Source organism: Peromyscus maniculatus, chromosome 9, assembly GCF_049852395.1.
Source record: "Peromyscus maniculatus bairdii isolate BWxNUB_F1_BW_parent chromosome 9, HU_Pman_BW_mat_3.1, whole genome shotgun sequence".
Lineage (NCBI taxonomy): Eukaryota > Metazoa > Chordata > Mammalia > Rodentia > Cricetidae > Peromyscus > Peromyscus maniculatus.
In genome coordinates this window covers 64,468,581-64,486,751 of record NC_134860.1, presented here as the reverse complement: position 1 = coordinate 64,486,751, position 18,171 = coordinate 64,468,581, and the positions used below count along the sequence as shown (strand labels likewise).

Genomic DNA, 18,171 nt, shown 5'->3' with positions numbered 1-18,171 from the left:
GATGTACAGCAGGGCACTGTGTAAGTCCCCCGGGGACACAGACCTCAGTGCCTGCTAGCCTTGGCCATCCACCATGTTCCAGCCGCCCATACTGCTGGCTGTCAGAGAAGCTGGTGTTGTGGAGTGGTCTCCCAAGGGTTGTTCTACAGAGCCTACTTCCTGCTTTCTTTCTCAGTGCCAGTATAGAATGTGGGGGAGCGGGGCAGAGGGAACAGAGGGCTTGGCCAGGTAAGCAAGAACTAACCTGTCTCCAGCGGGGGTGCAGAGGGCGAGACAGGGGCCATTCTCCAGGAATGGGGAGCTCCCGAAGAGCATGCCTACCTGAAATGCATGGGTGGGCAGGCAGATGTGTGGTTTTGCCCCTCAGTTGGAGCAGGCGATTGCAAAGGATCTCCATGGGTATGCAGAATGAGAGGACTCTTCTGACACAGGGAACGGGCTGGGTGCTGACAGAGGCTCACGCCCCTCCTTCCCCCAGAGGCCTCTCCTAGAGCACGTGGCTGCTCCACTCTGCTTTGCCTGGCACATGTTGTCTTGAGATAAAATGATTTTTCACAAGTACACACTTTACTAAACAAAGTGGTGGGAAGGCAGAGGCCTTGTTTTGTGCCCTCTGTCTCTTAATCCTAATCCAGCAAATGTCAGGATTCACAGCTCGTAGTCGGCGAGTAGAGCCCTTGGTCAGATCCCGGGAGGCTTTAGAGAAAAGATCTGCAGGCAAAAGCAGGTTCGGAGACAGTCTCTGGCCCCTCTGGAAATGATGGGTGGCAGAGGGACTCCGATTGAAACAAGACACATGGCCCCTCACTGGCTGCTGCTATAGGACAGTTCATGGAAGGCTGCCCAGCCCATGAACAAGGCCACCTGGGTAGAGAATAAGCCTAAGCAGAGCATTCGAGAGGACTCAGGGAAGTTGGTGGCAGCCATGATCAGCTCACTGACTGCATAGCGACTTTCGATCCTCCAGCATAGCCTAAGAACCTCAGACAGACTCACTGAAGCTTGCACTCCTGGTTCCGGACCCACGGCTTTTGCCCTTGTCCGGATGCAGCCTGAGTATCACACTTCTGACAGCTTTGCAGGCCGAGCAGGGGCCGCCGTTTGAAAGCCTCTGGAGTGAGGGGCTGCAGAACAGTCCCCCAAAGAGCCCTTCAGTCGTGCTACTTAGGGGTGCGTATTAGAAACCCCATCCCCGGAAGCTTGGAGAACAAACAGCAGTTGTTTCTTCTTTCTTCTTTTTGTCTTGGTTTGTTCTGTGCTCCCTCTACCTGAAATGGTTCTGATGAACCCTGCATAAAACACTGCCATGCTATCAAGACGACCTTCTTCTATCTGCTCAGGGTACACCGACCACAAGGCTGGCTTTGCCCTTCCTCCACCATACTGTCTTTCTCAGGGCCACCTCTCCTGATCCCCAGCTGTCTCCCAAACGCATCCGTCTCTGTGCTGTTGGTCGCGCGGGCCTTTCCTTCTGTTGTATGGCATCCTTCATTGCGTGTACAGCTTCCTCAATGAGTTCATGAACCCGGAGGAAGTCCTAGTGCCCGTGTCCTACTCGATGGGTTCCAGGGAGCCTGTGGCTGGTGTCTGCTGTAGTACAGGAAGGGAGGAGAAAGAAACCAAGATCAGTCTGAGTCATCCCCACCCGCTGCAGCCCCCAGTGTGGAGATCTATCTACAAAGGCCTGGACAATGGGGAGGAGGGGACAGCGGGCTGGGAGCCAGAGTCAGTGGATTCCTCGGTCTTGAAAATAGTTTGATTTACCCATCTCACCCTGGGAAATTACCACCCCGAGAGCTGTACCAGGAATGTTTTCTTCAGGCCAAAAAGAAAAAGAAAAAAAAAAAAAAATTCTGGCTTTGGCAGCTAAATCTGTGTCAGGAATTTCACCTATGATCGATCGCTCCTGGTTACTTTTTAATCTTTTGGGCTCACTTCTTCCAGATCTTTTCTTTTCACGCCTCTCTGTGGATGCAGAGATGAGCCTTCTCTTGTGTCCTGCAGCTCTCCCCCAGCTCCCTACTGGAACTCCTTCCACCAACCTTGTCTCTGAGGCTTGCTCTTTGCCTTGGTACGTCCTAACAAAGCCCCTAGTGTCCCCCAGGATTATGGAGTCCCCGTGGCCTGAGGATTCCACACCAACCCCAGAAGCTCTGGAAGGTTCCACACTTGTCTCTGGGAAGTTTTCCCCTTGCTGTTTATTTATACCTGTCTAATGGTAATGTTACCCTGAAAGGGACCAGCGGTTCCAGCATGTGCCTTAGCAGAACCCAGCTAAACGTTTTGTCATCCATGCTGGTAACTACCCTTCGATCTTTTCTAAGTCATTAACCATTACTGTGCACACTGATTTCCAGAAAATGCTTGGAGAAAGAACTCCCGAGCCCAGCATTTGCTCTGTTCCTTCTCAAGACAGTGGTAAGCATGCTTGCTCGCCTCCCTGCCCCAGACACCACGATCCTGAGGGCCCCCAGAGGTTTCCTTAGGAATGGCTAAGGCAAAGAGTGAGCCTCGGAGACAGGGCTGGGGGGAGGAGGTCCAGTAGGGAGTTGGAGGAGAGCTGCAGGGCTGAAGCTGGTGTTCTGCAATGTCTCCCACCCTAGAGGGAGCCTTGGTCTACACACAGGCAATTCTCCATCATCAGGACACAGGTCCCAAGGATGAACACTGAGGCCTCTGTTTCTACGTCTGCTCCCTTTGCTTCCCTGCCATGTGACCACAAACACTTTGCAAATCCTCCAGCTCAGCCTTCCTACACACTATACCATGCCCAACACTGACAGACAGTGTTCTCCTTACTAGGCCATCGCAAAGATTAAAAGGAGATAGATACGTATGTGTTTAATGCACTCTGCGTGGTATGTCGTAGATAATTGATCTGTTCAGTTCTTCTGTGTATCAGTGGAAACACTTATAGAAGACACAAGTGTGTGTCACTGAAGGGCCAGCATGGTCTCTGGCAGTTTGAGACTTACTTCCTGCGCTGCTGATTCTTCTTCTTCTTCTTCTTCTTCTTCTTCTTCTCCTCCTCCTCCTCCTCCTCCTCCTCCTCCTCCTCCTCCTCCTCCTTCTCCTTCTTCCTCCTCCTCTTCTCCTTTTCTTCTTCCTCTTCTTCCTCTTCTCCTTCCTCCTCTTCTTCTCCTTAAGATTTATTTATTATGTATACGGTGTTCATCTTGCATGCCAGAAGAGGATACCATATCTCATTACAGATGGCTGTGAGCCACCATATAGTTACTGGGAATTGAACTCAGGACCTCTGGAAGAGTAGCCAGTGCTCTTAACCTCTGAGCCATCTCTCTAGCTCCTTCTTGTGCTTCTTACTGCCTCTACGTGGTTGCTTCTTCTTGGCTTCATCACTTCAAGACACATCAGAGAACTTGCCCCCCCCCCCAATGACCCCAAGATGTCACAGACTACAGGAAACAATGAGGATTTTGCATTTTGCATGGAGACATGGAGGGAGATAGGAGAGGGAAGGTTAGAGGATGTCGTATTCACCACCTCTCTGGCCTCCTCCCTCCTCCGCCTTCTGTTTCCCTGCCCAGGCTCCCTGAGTCTGATCTTCTAGTTTCAGTCATCGAAGGGACAGTTTCTATCCAAACAGTTTTCTTCCTGAAAGTACTTCTGTTTCCGTCCCCTCTTCACGATGGACTCATTGTAAATAACGATGTCGGATCTTTGAGACAGATGAGCCAGTGTTGAAATCTTGGTGAACTTGAGGCAAGACTGGACTCAGCACCGGGCAGCTGCCCGACCCTGGCAGAGCTGGTGTGGTGGTACTTGGGCAGAGCAGGACTCATTAGGTCCCCCCCAAGGCGAACTGAGCCAGGGGTGGAGTGTGGGTGGGTTTTGTGGCTTGTGAAGAGGTGGGTGTTTGTGTTTCGTAGGCTGCAAGCCTGGCATTCTGATGGTGGCACTGGGTGGCTTGTCTGTCTAGGATGACTTCATTGACTTTCTTATCAGCTGAAGAGACAGGCAAAGATAGATGGATTGTGGTACGTACAGGTGAGTCTTGGCCTGGAAAAGAAACGAAACCTTTGACAGGCCTGACATTTCCATGGGGAGATGAGTCAGAGAGGTATATGATACCTGCCACAGAGAAGGCCAAGAGCCAGGGCCCTGGCAGTCACACGTGGAATGCAGGAAGCAGGACATGCCACAGGTTACAAGAGACGCTGTGGTCTCCCAAGTCTTATTCATGTCTGGTTCCTTATCGGGGAGCTGTTTTTTGCATCCCAAATGGTCTTCGTTGCCTCTTAGTTTTTCTCTACCTGTTGATAGCCTCGTCAGCTTGCTACCATCCATCTTTACGAAGCCCTCCTAGGTCTCCTCTCAGCAGGTCAGAGAAATGTCCTGTACCCACTCTAGAGGCCACACTACCTGGGTTAGGGCTGTCCCCATACAATGAAGTTTTTAGGAGAGAATGGGGTGGACTGCTCCCAGCTCTCGAGTGCAAAGTCTCTCTTTATGGAGAGCATTGTCCTCCACCTCGGCAGTTGTTGGAACTGTCTCCTCCCAATGACACTGTCCATCATTGGATATCTCCTGTTGCTAGAGGGTTCGTCCCCTTGCTGTGCTGAATTCTCAGACCTCTGGAACTAGAACAGCCATGAAGCCTACAATGGCTCTCAATGACAGGGGCCCTCCCCTCCCCCAAAGGTTTTCTAATCTGAGTGCAACACAAAGACTCACTTCCTTTCCTCCTTTCATGAAGGGAGTCTCCAAATGCACGGCCTCTCTTACTCTCTGTGTTCTGGAGAAATGATTTGGTCATTGCCTTGAAAGTCACGGCTGGCAGTAAACAAAACACAGTGTGTATGACATCACCCTCCTCCTCCTCCAAGATGGGGGTCTCACTATGCAGCCTTTGCTTGGCTCTGTAGAGCGGGCTGGCCTTGAACTCAGAGATCTGCTTCTGCCTCCCAAGCTCTGGGATGAAGGGGGTGTGCTACCCTACACAGGATCTCTTGCCAAGACCACGCCATCGAAGCAAAACCGACAGAGCCTCCTTCCCATTCCACTTTTCAACTCTCCCTCAGCGTGCAGTTCTCCATCATGCACGGCTCCTAGAACCTCGGCCTTGTGCATCATCTTAGTGCTGTCGCCTAGTAACAATATGCTTAGCAACCAGTAAAGGAAGTGTGATCACACCTCCCGGCATTGTACATGGAGCACTGCAGACAATACAAACAGCTCCTGATTCCTCACTGCGGCTCCAGGAAGGTAACTTTCAGAGGTGGCCAGCATTCTGCTCTTGAGATAGCGCTCATCATCCAGGGGCCCAAATTGGCTGCTGTTTGGCTTTTACTTGGCATTGGGTAATATCTCTGTGGGGGCGGCTGGGTAGGTGGTTCTTGAAGGGCCGGATCTCACTGCTTGCACTTGTTCTCAGGATGCCTGTGATGCAGGCAGGGCAGCTTGCAGAATCCTCTCTGCTCCCACGCAGCCCTCCCTGCCCCCAGCCTGCGCCCCCCCGCCCCCAGCCACTGTGCTGCCCACATCCTCTTCCATTTAGAGGTGATTCTCCACACCCTACCATCTACCTGTCAGCTATTGCTCTTCCTGTGTTTAGGGTCTCTGTCTTTCAGACACTCCTGTGCTGCTGGACAGTCTCAGCTCTCCAGGATCTGTATGTTTTTTCCTCTCTCTCTCTCTCTCTCTCTCTCTCTCTCTCTCTCTCTCTCTGCTTTTCCATGTAGGCGTCTTCCAACCCTCAGCCTCTGGACCAGATATCACACAGGATAGGCATAGGATTGGTTAGCTACCTGTTCAGGCTCAGACTCTGGCTGACTGTACTGTTTCATAATCCACGACACCCAGGAGTGCCCAGGGAAGTCATAACAACCCAGTTTTGGGTCAGGACACCAAGAGGCCACCTCGTTGTTCTTCCTTTAGTCCCTGCTGTCTCTTAAGCTAAGGGTAGCTTCTGGTTGGAGTCTCAGGGCTCAGGATTCTGCAGAGACCACAGAGCATAGCTGAGTCCCACCACTTGGTCCCTGGGATGAGAGCAGGCTCAGGTCCCAGCAGCCACGCTCTCCTTTCTTTCGCCTCAGAAATGGACCCTTAAGTACAAGACTTGTCCTGTGCACCCAAGACCTGCTTGCAAGGCTCAAAGAAGACAAATGCACCAATGTCCTTTGTATATGTCAAGCCTCTTGGTGGATTTTTGAGAAGAGAATTTTCTTGGACAAATCTGGCCCTGTCTTTGCTGTGAGATGGAAAGAGATTCTGAGATATCTAAGGCTGAAACAGAGACATGACAGTCACCCAGTCTCTAATGACCTCGGCTGGAACATCAAATCCTTCCAAGGTGCTTTATCTGGAAGCTGTCAGAATAAATTATAGCAACACTTACACCTTTTATTCCCTGGGGCCCCATGATTCAGGTGGCTAGGTGGCACCCGGTTCAAAATTTAATCTAAGAACGCTTTACAGGTCTCTTCTCATTCTGGCTTGGGAACAAAAAAAAACAAAAAACAAAAAAAAAAACCAAATGAGTCAGAGCATGACCAAGGCCTCATAGAGGTGCTGAGGAAGCATCTCAGAGGTAGGGGTTTGGGGTTTATGTCATGTCACCTGTACTTCCACGGCAATTATGTGTGGAGCAGTAGCTGAGTGCAAGGTGAATTTGCAGATGGAGGCTTATGGAAGCGAGAAGCGTTCAAGCCCACTACACGGTGCTTTAGAGTAAGTCAAATAGAACTTGGGTGTTATTGAATCTTGGCGGTTGGGAGTCTGGCCAACGATGAACAGACATTCCAGAGGCGTGAGCACTTTCCCCCAACACTTACCTTAGGCAATCGGAGGCTTTTTATAAAAGAAGGTCTCACCAGGAAAGGTGGGGAATACAGCAAGCATGCGAGGCTCTGTCCTCTGCTGAACGATACTTTTCGAAGCCTCTAGAAAGAGGCATGCTGATGCACTGAGAGACTTTACCAACTCCCGCCTCAGGCCTGTGACCCCATTTAGCAGGGCTTCTTGCTAAAATTACTGATTTTTAGTAACAAACAAACAAACAACAAACAAAAAAACCTCTTAGTACCTAGAGGTTAAATATAATGCAAGGGTCAGCCATGGACCACGTTAGAGCTAGTTCTTAAAAGACAGGTATTGCATGTGGATCTGTGCAGAGGCAGATTTATCAACTTTCTGCCCAGACAGCTAGAATAGTAAATCATAACCAAAGGCAGATAAGTCAGGAGAGACCCTGGTAACTGCCTAATCTACGCAGCATTTGCAGCTTAGGAAATAGTCCCCAAGATGTGACTAGAGGTTAATTGTGATTATTTAAAAAAAAAAAATGTTTCTTTTACACTACAAACAAAAACACCCAAGCAAGACAACAGGGAAGCATTTGCCCAAGGCTCTGCTATCACATGGAGACAGAATCTGCCTAGATGCCCCAAATCTGTTGACTTCCACACCTCTGCTTATTCCAGGGAAACTCCAAGCAGGGCTGGAACTGCATCTCCAAAAAGATCTTTTATAATCCCAGCATCGTCTTTGCTATTTCAGACATTAAATTGTCAACACTTCACAAGTCACAGGATCATTTCAGACACATTATCTTTTGAATAAAACATAGACAAGAGTCTATGGGGAAATGTTAATCATAAAATATCAGTAGTAAGCCAATCTCTCAAAACACATCTGCTGCAATGGGGTTAAAAACCACCCGCCCAGGACCGATGTGAAAGTAGAACGTGTGTTTGCTTTTCTGTAAGCCACAGCCCACGTAGCAGGCAGGGAAACAGTGTTAATGGGGTGGGTAAGAGCAGTTTGAATGCCATCCCCCGCACAGGCTCCTGTCTACAGCTTTTGTTCCCAGCGTCTCTTCAATAAATATGACTCAGTCTGATGTTCGGGTTCCACTTCCTCTGAGCAGGGAGCTGACTCTGTGGTGCCTATCCTGGGTGACTCAGGGGCCCAGAGGCAGGGCTGCCTCTTCTTTGCCCAGCCAGCCCAGCTCCCTCCTGCCCGTGGGATCTCTGCTCTTCTTAGCTTCTCCAGCTTTCTGTATGCTCCCTGAAGAACTAGGGTGGTGTCTCTCCCCACCCCATTGTACATAGATCTTGGAGAGCAGCCAAAGTGCTTTTTACACCCACCCACTCCTCTGCATGAGGTATGGAAGGCCAAGTGAGGGTCACAATGGATTCCTGTGAGAAACAAAAACAAAAGCTGAGGGCTGGAGAGATGGATCAGCAGTTAAGAGCACTGACTGCTCTTCTAGAGGACCCAATTTGATTCCTAGCACTCACACAGTGACTCAGAGTTGTCTGAAACTTCAGGCAGGGATCCAATGCCTTCTGCTGGACTCCATAGACACCAGACTGTGGTGTACATATAAGCATGCAGGCACAGCACTCATACACATGAAATAGTAATAATAAAAATAAAGATAATAAAACATCATAAAGACCCCCCACAAGAAAAACCATCTAGCCTCTTTCCTCTCTTCTAAATGCCCAACAAGGCAAACAAGCACTTCATTGGGGGGTGGGGCTGTCAGGGGTTGGGGGGTGGGATAGTGAGAGGTCCCACATTTGTGAACCTGTGTTTTGCCATAAGAGTTAGCCAGAGGCTGGGGAAGATAGACCGGTGAGCAAAGTGGTTGCCGAGTGAGTATGAGGACCTGAGTTCAACTCCAAGTGCCTGTGTGAAGAAAGTTGGGCTCGGTGGTGTGTACCTGTATCTAAGCACTGGGGAGATGGAGACAAGGGAATCCTTGGAGTTCACTGGTGAGGAACCTACTCGGCAAGTTCCAAGCTGGTGAGAAAACCCTGTATAAAAAATAAAAACAAAAAACAGGTGGATGGAACTTAGGGAACAATACCTAAAGTTGTTCTCTCGCTTCCACACCCACACCCCCCCACACCCACACCTACCCACACCCACACCCACACACACCCCCATACACATACACACACACTCTCACCAGCCATAATAGCAGCTTTATCTATTTGGGTGCGCATTTTACTAAACCCAAATGTGATGTTTTTTTTTTTTTAACAAGAATAGTAACATTTTCTGCAAGAATAATTTTAGACAATGAATGCAGAAGTATGGGGTCTTCTCCCCTAGGTAGGCTGAAGGGATAGTCTCACCTTAAGGATGTAGAGAAGTGGATAGATGCATGTTCAAAAGACTTCCTGCTAACCTAGTCTCAGAATTAAAGCAGATTTAATTAAAAATATTTATTTAGCAAATTAAACATTTTTTGCTACATCATTTAAAAGATTTATTTAGCATTTACTATGAGACTAGAAATTGATAGTACAAGTTTTTCATTGGTAGGGTGCGTGAAGGGTTGAATAAGATGTCTCCCATAGTCTTGGGCATTTGAACATTTGTTTCCCAGTTGGTGGTGCTGTTTGGGAGATTTAGGAGGTGGGATCTTATTGAAGAAAGATGTCACTAGAGATGGTATTTGAGAATTTAAAGACACAAGCCACATCTAGCTTGCTGTCTCTACTTTGTGCCTGGGGTTCAAGACATGCACCCTCAGCTTCCTGCTCTTGCTACCATGCCTTCGCTTTGTATCATGGACTCTATCCCTGTGGAACTGTAAGACCAAATAAACTCTTCTGTAAGTTGCCTTTGTCATGGTGCTTCATCACAATAGAAGAATCACCAATACAGGGTTATCAGTGTTGAAGGCTGTGTGTCTTGAGGGACTTTAGATAAGGGTGGTATGGCAGAAGAGAATGACTATGGCAAGCTGTGCAGCACTCTTGGCTTTGAGGGAATGTGCACCTTGTCCATGAGAGCACCCCCAATTTCCAGGGCACCCCCAATGCAGTACTTGTAGCTAGTCAATCCTAGACATCTCTTCCATTTAATTTGCTATCATGAGCTAGGAAAGGTTTCGCTTTCAAATCATTCCCTCACAGACTGATCTGTGTGTATGGGAGCACAGATCCCCAGCACTTACATTCTCTCATGCTTCTCAATCTTATGTCTTCATATATCCTTTGTGGTTCAGCCCTTGATCTCCTGAGTAATGGAAGACCAGTGCTTGACCAGCTAGGACACATTCTCAGGGGTGTGCTAAGAGGACTCTGTGAAAAGGTAGGGTTTCCCACAGTTTAACTGTTAGGTAAACTTCAGCCGCATGATTCCCTGCTCAGCTGCTAGAAGGTGTTTATCCGGGGAACTCAAATGTAGTAACTCTTATCGTTCTCTTGGACCTGGCTGTGGGTGGTTGTGATAGTTCATGTTGATGTTCAGCTTGATTGGATTGTGGGTCACCTAGGAGATTAGTAAAGTATACCTCTGGGGATGTCTCTGAGCACCTTTCCAGAAACATTATATCATGATGATTCTGACCTAATCAAAGGTTTAATCCATTGGTGAACTCAAAATTTGAATAGAAATTGGTAGAACTGTATAAAATGCCTAGTTGGAGGCAGAGGGCTGCTGGACATTTGCTTTTGAGGCAAGATTGCGACCCTGACTCCTTCTGGTTCTTCCCTTTTGTTTCCTGGATGCTATGGAGTGAGACACTGTCCTTTACTCTGTCCTTCTTTCCAGAAGTTTCTTCCTTGCCATGGTTGTAAAAGTAATGGATCAAGATGGCCATGGATTGATTCCTCTGAAGCCATGAGCCAAAATAAGTCCTCCATGTGTGAGTTGTTTCCTTGGGAATTTGAAATGTCAATCAAAAACTGACTAAAAGCAGAGGAAATGGCATCAGCAAGGAAAGGCCTACTATGGAGGAATAAAGAGGAAGGCCACTACATTCCCAATTATCGTCAGACCCTCTTATAGTTACAGCTCTACAGACAACAGAAACCCAAGAGGGTGTTCTCTGGTTCCCATACTCAAGGCATAGGGAAGACCCAGGAAGAGACTGAGTTCAAAGAAGATAAGAAGAAGGGTCTCAAACATGGCCACATATACCTGTGTCTACCCTTCTGCCTGCCTCACATCCTGTGGCTCTTGAACACACTGGCTTTCTTCATTCAAAATAGTCTCTGCTGTGGTCACAGCCCCATCACACACATGAGACAACGCCTTTCCTTAAGCTAGAGTTTAAAAAATGTTAGCTTTGGCTAGGACCGGGTGTCCACTTCTGAATAATCCCCTCAGCCTGGAGGGTGAAGGAGGATGTTGGTTTCATTTAGTTAATATGTTCCATCCTGGGTGCAGAGTAGGATGAGGAAGCTGAAGAGATGGTCTACCACAATGGGCAGCCTCCACTTCAGGTGTGAGGGGGCGCGAGAAGGGGAGTCCCCATCAAGACAGTGAGAGACATCCTCCCGTCCTCTGAAAGGGTGGGAGGAGGCATGGCAGATGAGCCCCTTGGAATATTTTGTAAGCCCCGGTGGATTGGGTAGTGGTTTCTGATCAGTGGCCACACATCTCTAACTATAAAATCTGGGAAATTAGAGCATTGAAAGTGTGTGGAAATCGGTCATGTTATGATATGGCTGAGAACGAAAGCCTTGCAAAGAGAGCCAGGTAGCAAGGTCGAGAGGTAGCCATCAGCAAGTCCTTTGTACAGGCCCCCTCCCGGGCTGTACCACAGCCGCTGCTATGGGAAGAAGGCAGCAGAGTTTGCTTCCCAGCTACAGTGGCCTGCTGCAGTGTCCTTCAGAGCAGCAAGTGTCTTTTCTCATTGTTCTCTCTTCCTGGGCTTGAACCCAGGGTCAGCATTAGTGAGGATCCTGTCACAGAACCAATCCTGGTTTTCAAAGATGATATTTATATCACACAGCTCATGTCGGAAATTGAAGAGCCACCTTGCCCCTCCAGTCTTTGCATGGGCGACGTTTTTAGACGGCTATTTCTGGGGCTGCCTTTTGACTCTCCCGACCATGCTTTGCTCTTGTTCAAAGAGTTTTCATGCTTTAACACTCTGCTGGTTGGTATGGAATAATGGCTTCCCAGAGATCTCTACACCCTGATCTCAGAATTTCCAAGTAGGTTGTCTTACATGGCAAAGGAGGCTGAGCATGAGGGGATAAGTCGAGGCTCGTAAAGAGATGAGCATTCTGGCCAGGTTATGTGGATTTCCTTATAAGAGGGTATCAGGACTGATGGCTAGGGTAAGAGAAGGCAATATCATGGAGAGACAGAGATGGAGAGACTGCAGGGGTCGGGTAGGGGAGACCATGCGCTGAAGTTTGCAAAAAGTCTCTAAAATTTTGAAAAGGAAAATGTTCTTCCCTTGTCTGGCTAACACCTTGATTTTAGGACTTCTGACTCCAAGGACTATAAGATAAACATGTGTTGTTCTAGGCAGCTGAATCTCATGGTAATATTTTATAGCATCAGTAAAAAACATCCATCTATCTTTCTGGAAAGCAAGTTGGCAGTATGAATTAGGAAATCGACAAGAATTTTGATGCCTTCTCACTGAGTCATTCTACTTATATATCAAGATGTTTGGTGTTATTGTGTGTGACACAGGACCTTGGGACTGCCAACCTGAGGGCCGTGGGTGTTTTTCCTCATTGCAACACAATCTGAGACTAGGATTCTTTTTTTTTTTTTTAGTTTTTTGAGACAAGGTTTTTTTGTGTAGTTTTGCGCCTTTCCTGGAACTCACTTTGTAGACCAGGCTGGCCTCGAACTCACAGAGACCCGCCTGCCTCTGCCTCCTGAGTGCTGGAATTAAAGGCGTGCGTCACCGCCGCCTGGCTGAGACTAGGATTCTTATGCTGATGGCCCTCCCCTAGAGGATGTTTCTCTGAGCAGTATGTTGTCCTGGCACATGGGGACAGATGACTATCTCAGAAAGTGGCTGTGATCACAGGTCTGACCTACTGATTCAGCAGATGCTGGTGGACCATAGCTGCACACCAGGCCAAAGGTGGGAATTCAGAGTTAAGGATTTATGTGGGATTATGGGAAGGTGCATGTGGCTGGTTACAGGGATGGTGATCAACACAAAGATTTCTCAGGAATATTGACATGCCACTTAAATTTTAGAGGATCAGTAGGAGCAGAGGGTAAGTTAAGCTGAGTTAAAGAAGGCATTTCTTTCCCTGTTGGTACACAAGTTAATAACAGGTGCGGTCCCTGCTTGCAGCCTGATAACTCTCAAGACTCTGGACCCTGTAACAAATCAACACCCCCGAATTACAGCTAATAGAGGAGAAAAAAAACAACAGCCCAAATATCCTTCAGTGGATCACTGGTATATCTATACAGTGAAAAACTACCCAGTCATAAAAATTATGGAGTTGTGGATATATATCATAACTGAGGTGAATCTCAGCAGCATTGTAGGGAGCGTAAAAAGGTCAGTTTCCAAAGGTTGCATGCTAGATGGGCCCATTTATATAAAATTCCTTAAAAGACAATCCCAGCCTTTACAGTATTTGGGAGGCCAAGACAGTAGGAAGATCATGAGCAGAAAGCCAGCCTAGTATGCAGAGAACCTAGCTAGCTTTAATAGTCAGATTTACCCAGACTAGAGTCATCTGAGAAGAGGATCTCAACTGAGGGCTTGCCCAGATGAGACTGGCCTATGGGCAGTCATGTCTGTAGGGGATTGTCTTGATTACTAGTTGATATTGGAGGACCCAGCCCACTGTGGGTAGCGCTATTCCCTGGACAGGTGGTCCTCAGTTGTATAAGATAGCTAGTTAAACATGAGCCTGTGCAAACCACCAAGTACCATCCTCCATGGTTTCTGCTGTACTTCTGTGTTTGTAAAGTGAATTCCTGTTCGGAATAATGCTGTGTGGAATAGCAAAGAGGCCTGGCTTCAGGTTCCTGCTTTGAGTTCCTGCTTTGACGTCCCTCCACGGACTGTAACCTAGACGCATAAATCAAATAAATTCTTTCTATCCCTAAGTTGTTTTGGGTCAGGGTGTCCATTTCTCATAGCAGCAGAGATGATACTAGAACATACAGGAAGACCCTGTCTCAAGAACCAAACCAAAAAAGACAACCTTGGGCAGATGCAAAACAAGTTCAAGGTTCTAGAGGTGACGATGTTCATTATGTGATTATGACTTTCAGAAGGCCACCACACAGGGAAGTCCATTCACACTGAGAGAAGGATGGTGATTGTGATGGTCACTGTGTGAATGTCCATGCGAGATGAAATGACACAGAAACACACATACACACACACACACACACACACACACACACACACACACACACACACAAGTGAATTTGTATTGCAGGTGGTGAAAACAGGGGCTGGGGAGACGGCTCAGCCAAGAAAGTGCCTGCTGCATAAGCAGAGGACCTGAGTTTGGGTCCTCAGAATCCACATGAAAAGCCAGGAACAGCAGTACACACACTGGCTGTGACAGGAGGACCCCCGGGTCTGACTGGCCAGCCAGTACAGCTGAACTTCAAGTTCAGTGAGAGACCCTGCCTGAAAAAAACAAATGGAGCAAAGGAGACAGATGCCTGACATCTATTTCCACTCTCAACACACTTCTCACACACACACACACACACACACACACACACACACACACACACACACACAGTGAAGACTGTAGTTTAGGCCCACTATTACAGTTTTGTGGCTTTGCTAATGTACCGAGAGATGTCATCATTAGGGAAAGATGAAAGGTCGGCCAATGAGTAATGGGACTCGGCTAGTTGTGCATCTTCCTGTGATCTATAACCATTTCAAAAGAAAAAGAAAAAAAAGCTACAGGCTAAGATTTCCCCAACACTGCTTCTGTTCCTAAGAATAATGCTTTCAAAACCTGAGTATACTGGGGGCCATTTGAGTTATTGTTTGAGCACCTCATGGTCCTCCTGTGGCTTCCAGAGGTTTGCTCATGGCCACATGGGACAGGGAGGTGATACTAGCAACTGACAGCAGAGGGGAGCCGGAAGCTCACTTCCCCTGACATCTGCAGTGCACTGGACTACCTCATGCCCGCCCATCCCATCACCTACACCCAGGCTATCATTCCCAACTACGGGAACAAGGAGATTGGCTGTGCTTGTGAGACATTGTTGATGCTGTCGTGTAGTGTGAATCTAGCTTTCCGTTTCACCAACTCCTGACAAGAGAAGAGACATAGCTAGGAAACAGGCTAGAGAGAGACTTCCTTGGTGGGGGGGGAGCGGATCTGGACAAGGGGATAGAGGGCTAAAATTGAGGTAACAAAATAGGTATTTGATGAAGACAGAATTTTATGTATTGAACTAGGAATACCAGGTGAGATTATATCAGATGATCTGAATTCTGACTCCAACGCTTCAGTGTCATGTGACCTCTGAAAAGTTACTTAGCATCTTTGGGGCTTGGTTTCCTTTCTGCATGTCGGTACCACTCGTAGCAACCGGGCTGAGTAACTTCTTCCGACACTTGCTACTTTTGTTTGTATTTGAACTCTATGTCTGGGTGTGTATGTGTTTATGATCAGAACTTCTCAGTTGGATTTCCTGCTTTAACATTACAGTTCCTCCACACAGACTCAGGGAGTCCCAAGAGATGGTTCAGGCAGAGTTTATCATGTTCTTTGGCCTCTGTTAGTTCACAGCACTCTTTCTCCTTGCTTCCTCCTGTAGGTCGCTCAGACCCCTTGGGTTCCACCAAGGTGGCCTGGGGCACAGGGCTCAGCTCGGGAGGGAGGACTCAGCTGACTGAATGCAGCACAGTTCTGTAGTGCTCAGGCCAAATGAAGCCGTGGAGGAGAAAAATAGAAATTCTTTTTGTATTTCTGTTAGTGTTTGCTTTATATTTTTTGTATGTCTATGTGTGCTGTGTGTGCATGTGTGTATACATGTTCAGTTGTGAACCCAGAGGCATTGGAAATCTGGTCCTCAAAAGTGAGTTTAAGAATTTTGATGGCTGAGACATCTCCTTGGCCCAACTTCTAGTATATTTAGCATATTTCCTTTTTAAAAGCATTTATCTATTTATCTATCTATTTATTTATTTATTTATTATTCATATGAGTGCTTTGCCTGTATGTTTGTATGTGCACCACATACATGCATGATGCCTACCAAGTTCAGAAGAAGGCATCAGATCCCCCGGAACTGGAGTTACAGATGGTTGTAAACCACCATGCTGGTGCTGGAAACTGAACCCAGGTCCTCTGTAAGAGCAACCAGTGCTCTTAACCACGGAGCCATCTGCTCAGCCCTTATTTAGCATATTTCTATTATGTCATTTTATGTGGGTATTAGTCATACTTGGTGTCTACTTTTTCCACACTGTGACCTTTCATTGAATCAACTGTGTCTGTTGGAGTTCTAATACCTTAACGGTCTTTGTAACTTTTAACACGTGCTTGAATGAAGCCCAACATTCGTTAACATTGCAGTTTCCTCCTCAAGGCAGAAGGTGTTTATGACAAGCTGTCCCTAAACCACGATCAACTAGTATTTCAGTGAGACTTTCTTTTAAATATCCCCACTCCCCTATTTAGTCATCAGGATTATTGTCTTGAACTTTGTGTGCTTTCCCTGCTACTTAAATAACGCAGATATATTGTTATTGTGTAGTTTGAAAGATTGACTCCTGGCCTTGCACATGAGTGGCAAACACTCTACTGTTGAGTCCCTCAGCTCCTCCTCCTCCTCTTCCTCCTCCTCTTCTTTGAGACAGGATCTCACTGTGTAGACCTGACTGTTCTGGAACTCATTATGTAAACCAGACTGGCCCTGAGCTCACAGAGAGCCACCTGCCTCTGCCTCCCCGGTGCTTGGATTAAAGGTATGAGCCCATAGCTCGCATCCCCTGGGCTTTTTACAGTCCTAAGTTACCCGATCACCCCAGTTTTAGATTTCCTGCTTGAATGTGTATATCTGCCACCGCTCCTCAAGGATGGCTCTTGCCTGTGTGGAACATAATCGCAAAGGAGCAGGCATTGTGTGTGTGTGTGTGTGTGTGTGTGTGTGTGTGTGTGTGTGTGTGTGTGTATTTTAATTGTGAAAGCATCCTATGGTGTTTTGAGGCCCCCCCCAACCCTAACCAACATTTCTAGATGTTTTAATTGTGGACGCATCCTATGGTGTTTTGAGTGCCGCCCAACCAACATTTCTAGATGTGTTTATATTTTAATTTCTTGGATTAGAATTTCCACTGCACAGGCTTTGGCCTTCTGTTTTGTTTTGTTTGTTGGTTTGTTTTTCTTTTCAAAGCTAGGCTCCAGCCAGAGGTCAGGCTTCCACACATCAGTGGGCTAGTGAGCAGTGTTGCTGGTGTGGATCTCCAGGCCAATACAGCTCTTTATTCTCTGGATCTAAAGTCAGACGACATCGTTCTGTGCCAACACTGGTCTCCAGTCCTGCTCCACGAAGCTCCATCTGGTTCCCGGCGACCACGCCAGCTTTAGCGCTCACTCGTTGCTCTGAGTTCGAGTCCTTTGATTTCAGATACCTGGGAGTTTCCACTTTCTACTTGGGCATAATGGAGACTTCTGGTTTCATTTTACCCAGCATTCCATGCATGTGGGGAGAGGAGCATGATCTACACAAGTCCCTTCCCTAGAGCCACTGAAAACCACACGTGTCTACTCTTTTATGAGGGCAAATGCTCACTTTTGTTCCTTCAGGCAGCAGATGTCAATGAATCCACTCCATCAGGGGCTCCCTGCCCTCCCAGCTCTTCATACACAGCAGGGTACGCATACCAGTGTCAATCTCCCTAAGGTAGCAGTTCTCAACCTTTCTAACGCTGTGACCCTTTAATACAGTTCCCCATGTTGCAAAACAAGTTCATTGCTACCTCATAACTGTAATTTCACTACTGTGATGAATGGTAATGTAAATATCTGAGATGCCGGATATCTGATATGAGACCCTCAAGGGGGTCTTGACCCACAGGTTGGGAACTGATTCTCTAAGGACTTTTTACTGGCAAGGCTGCTAAGGAAGGCAGTGGATGCTCTCAGGAAAGCCCAGCCCTGTCAGAGGCCTATAGGACCTGAGCCAACGGGCTCCTCCATCGGTCAGCAGGACCCGAGGTGAAAGGCGGGAATCCTCCTAGCCCAATGCTCCAAACTGCCATAGACTCCCCAGTGACGTCATATATACTGAGAAGGAAGTGGGGGGGAGGAGGAAGAGAGGAGAGGAGAAAGATGAGGGGGAGGAGGAAAAAGAGGAGAGAAGAAGAGAAAGAAGAAAGGGAGGAGGAGGAAGAGGAGGAGGAGGAGGAAGAGGAGGAGGAAGAGGAGGAGGGAGAGGAGGAGGAAGAGGAAGAGGAAGAGGAGGAGGGAGAGGAGGAGGAGGGAG

General features: G+C 47.6%; 1 protein-coding gene across 4 annotated transcripts in view; it reads left to right on the top strand.

The window, feature by feature from the left end:
• Positions 1 to 18,171, top strand: part of Ptk2b (protein tyrosine kinase 2 beta) — a 130,306-nt gene that overhangs the window by 17,393 nt on the left and 94,742 nt on the right. Inside the window, exon 1 of one of the 4 annotated variants that reach the window (XM_076545241.1) lies at positions 5,111 to 5,226. The exons of the other annotated variants lie outside the window; for them this stretch is intronic. The gene's annotated coding sequence lies outside the window, so the exon portion shown is untranslated. Of the gene's footprint in view, positions 1 to 5,110; positions 5,227 to 18,171 lie in introns of those variants that run through there. 4 annotated transcript variants of the gene reach the window in all.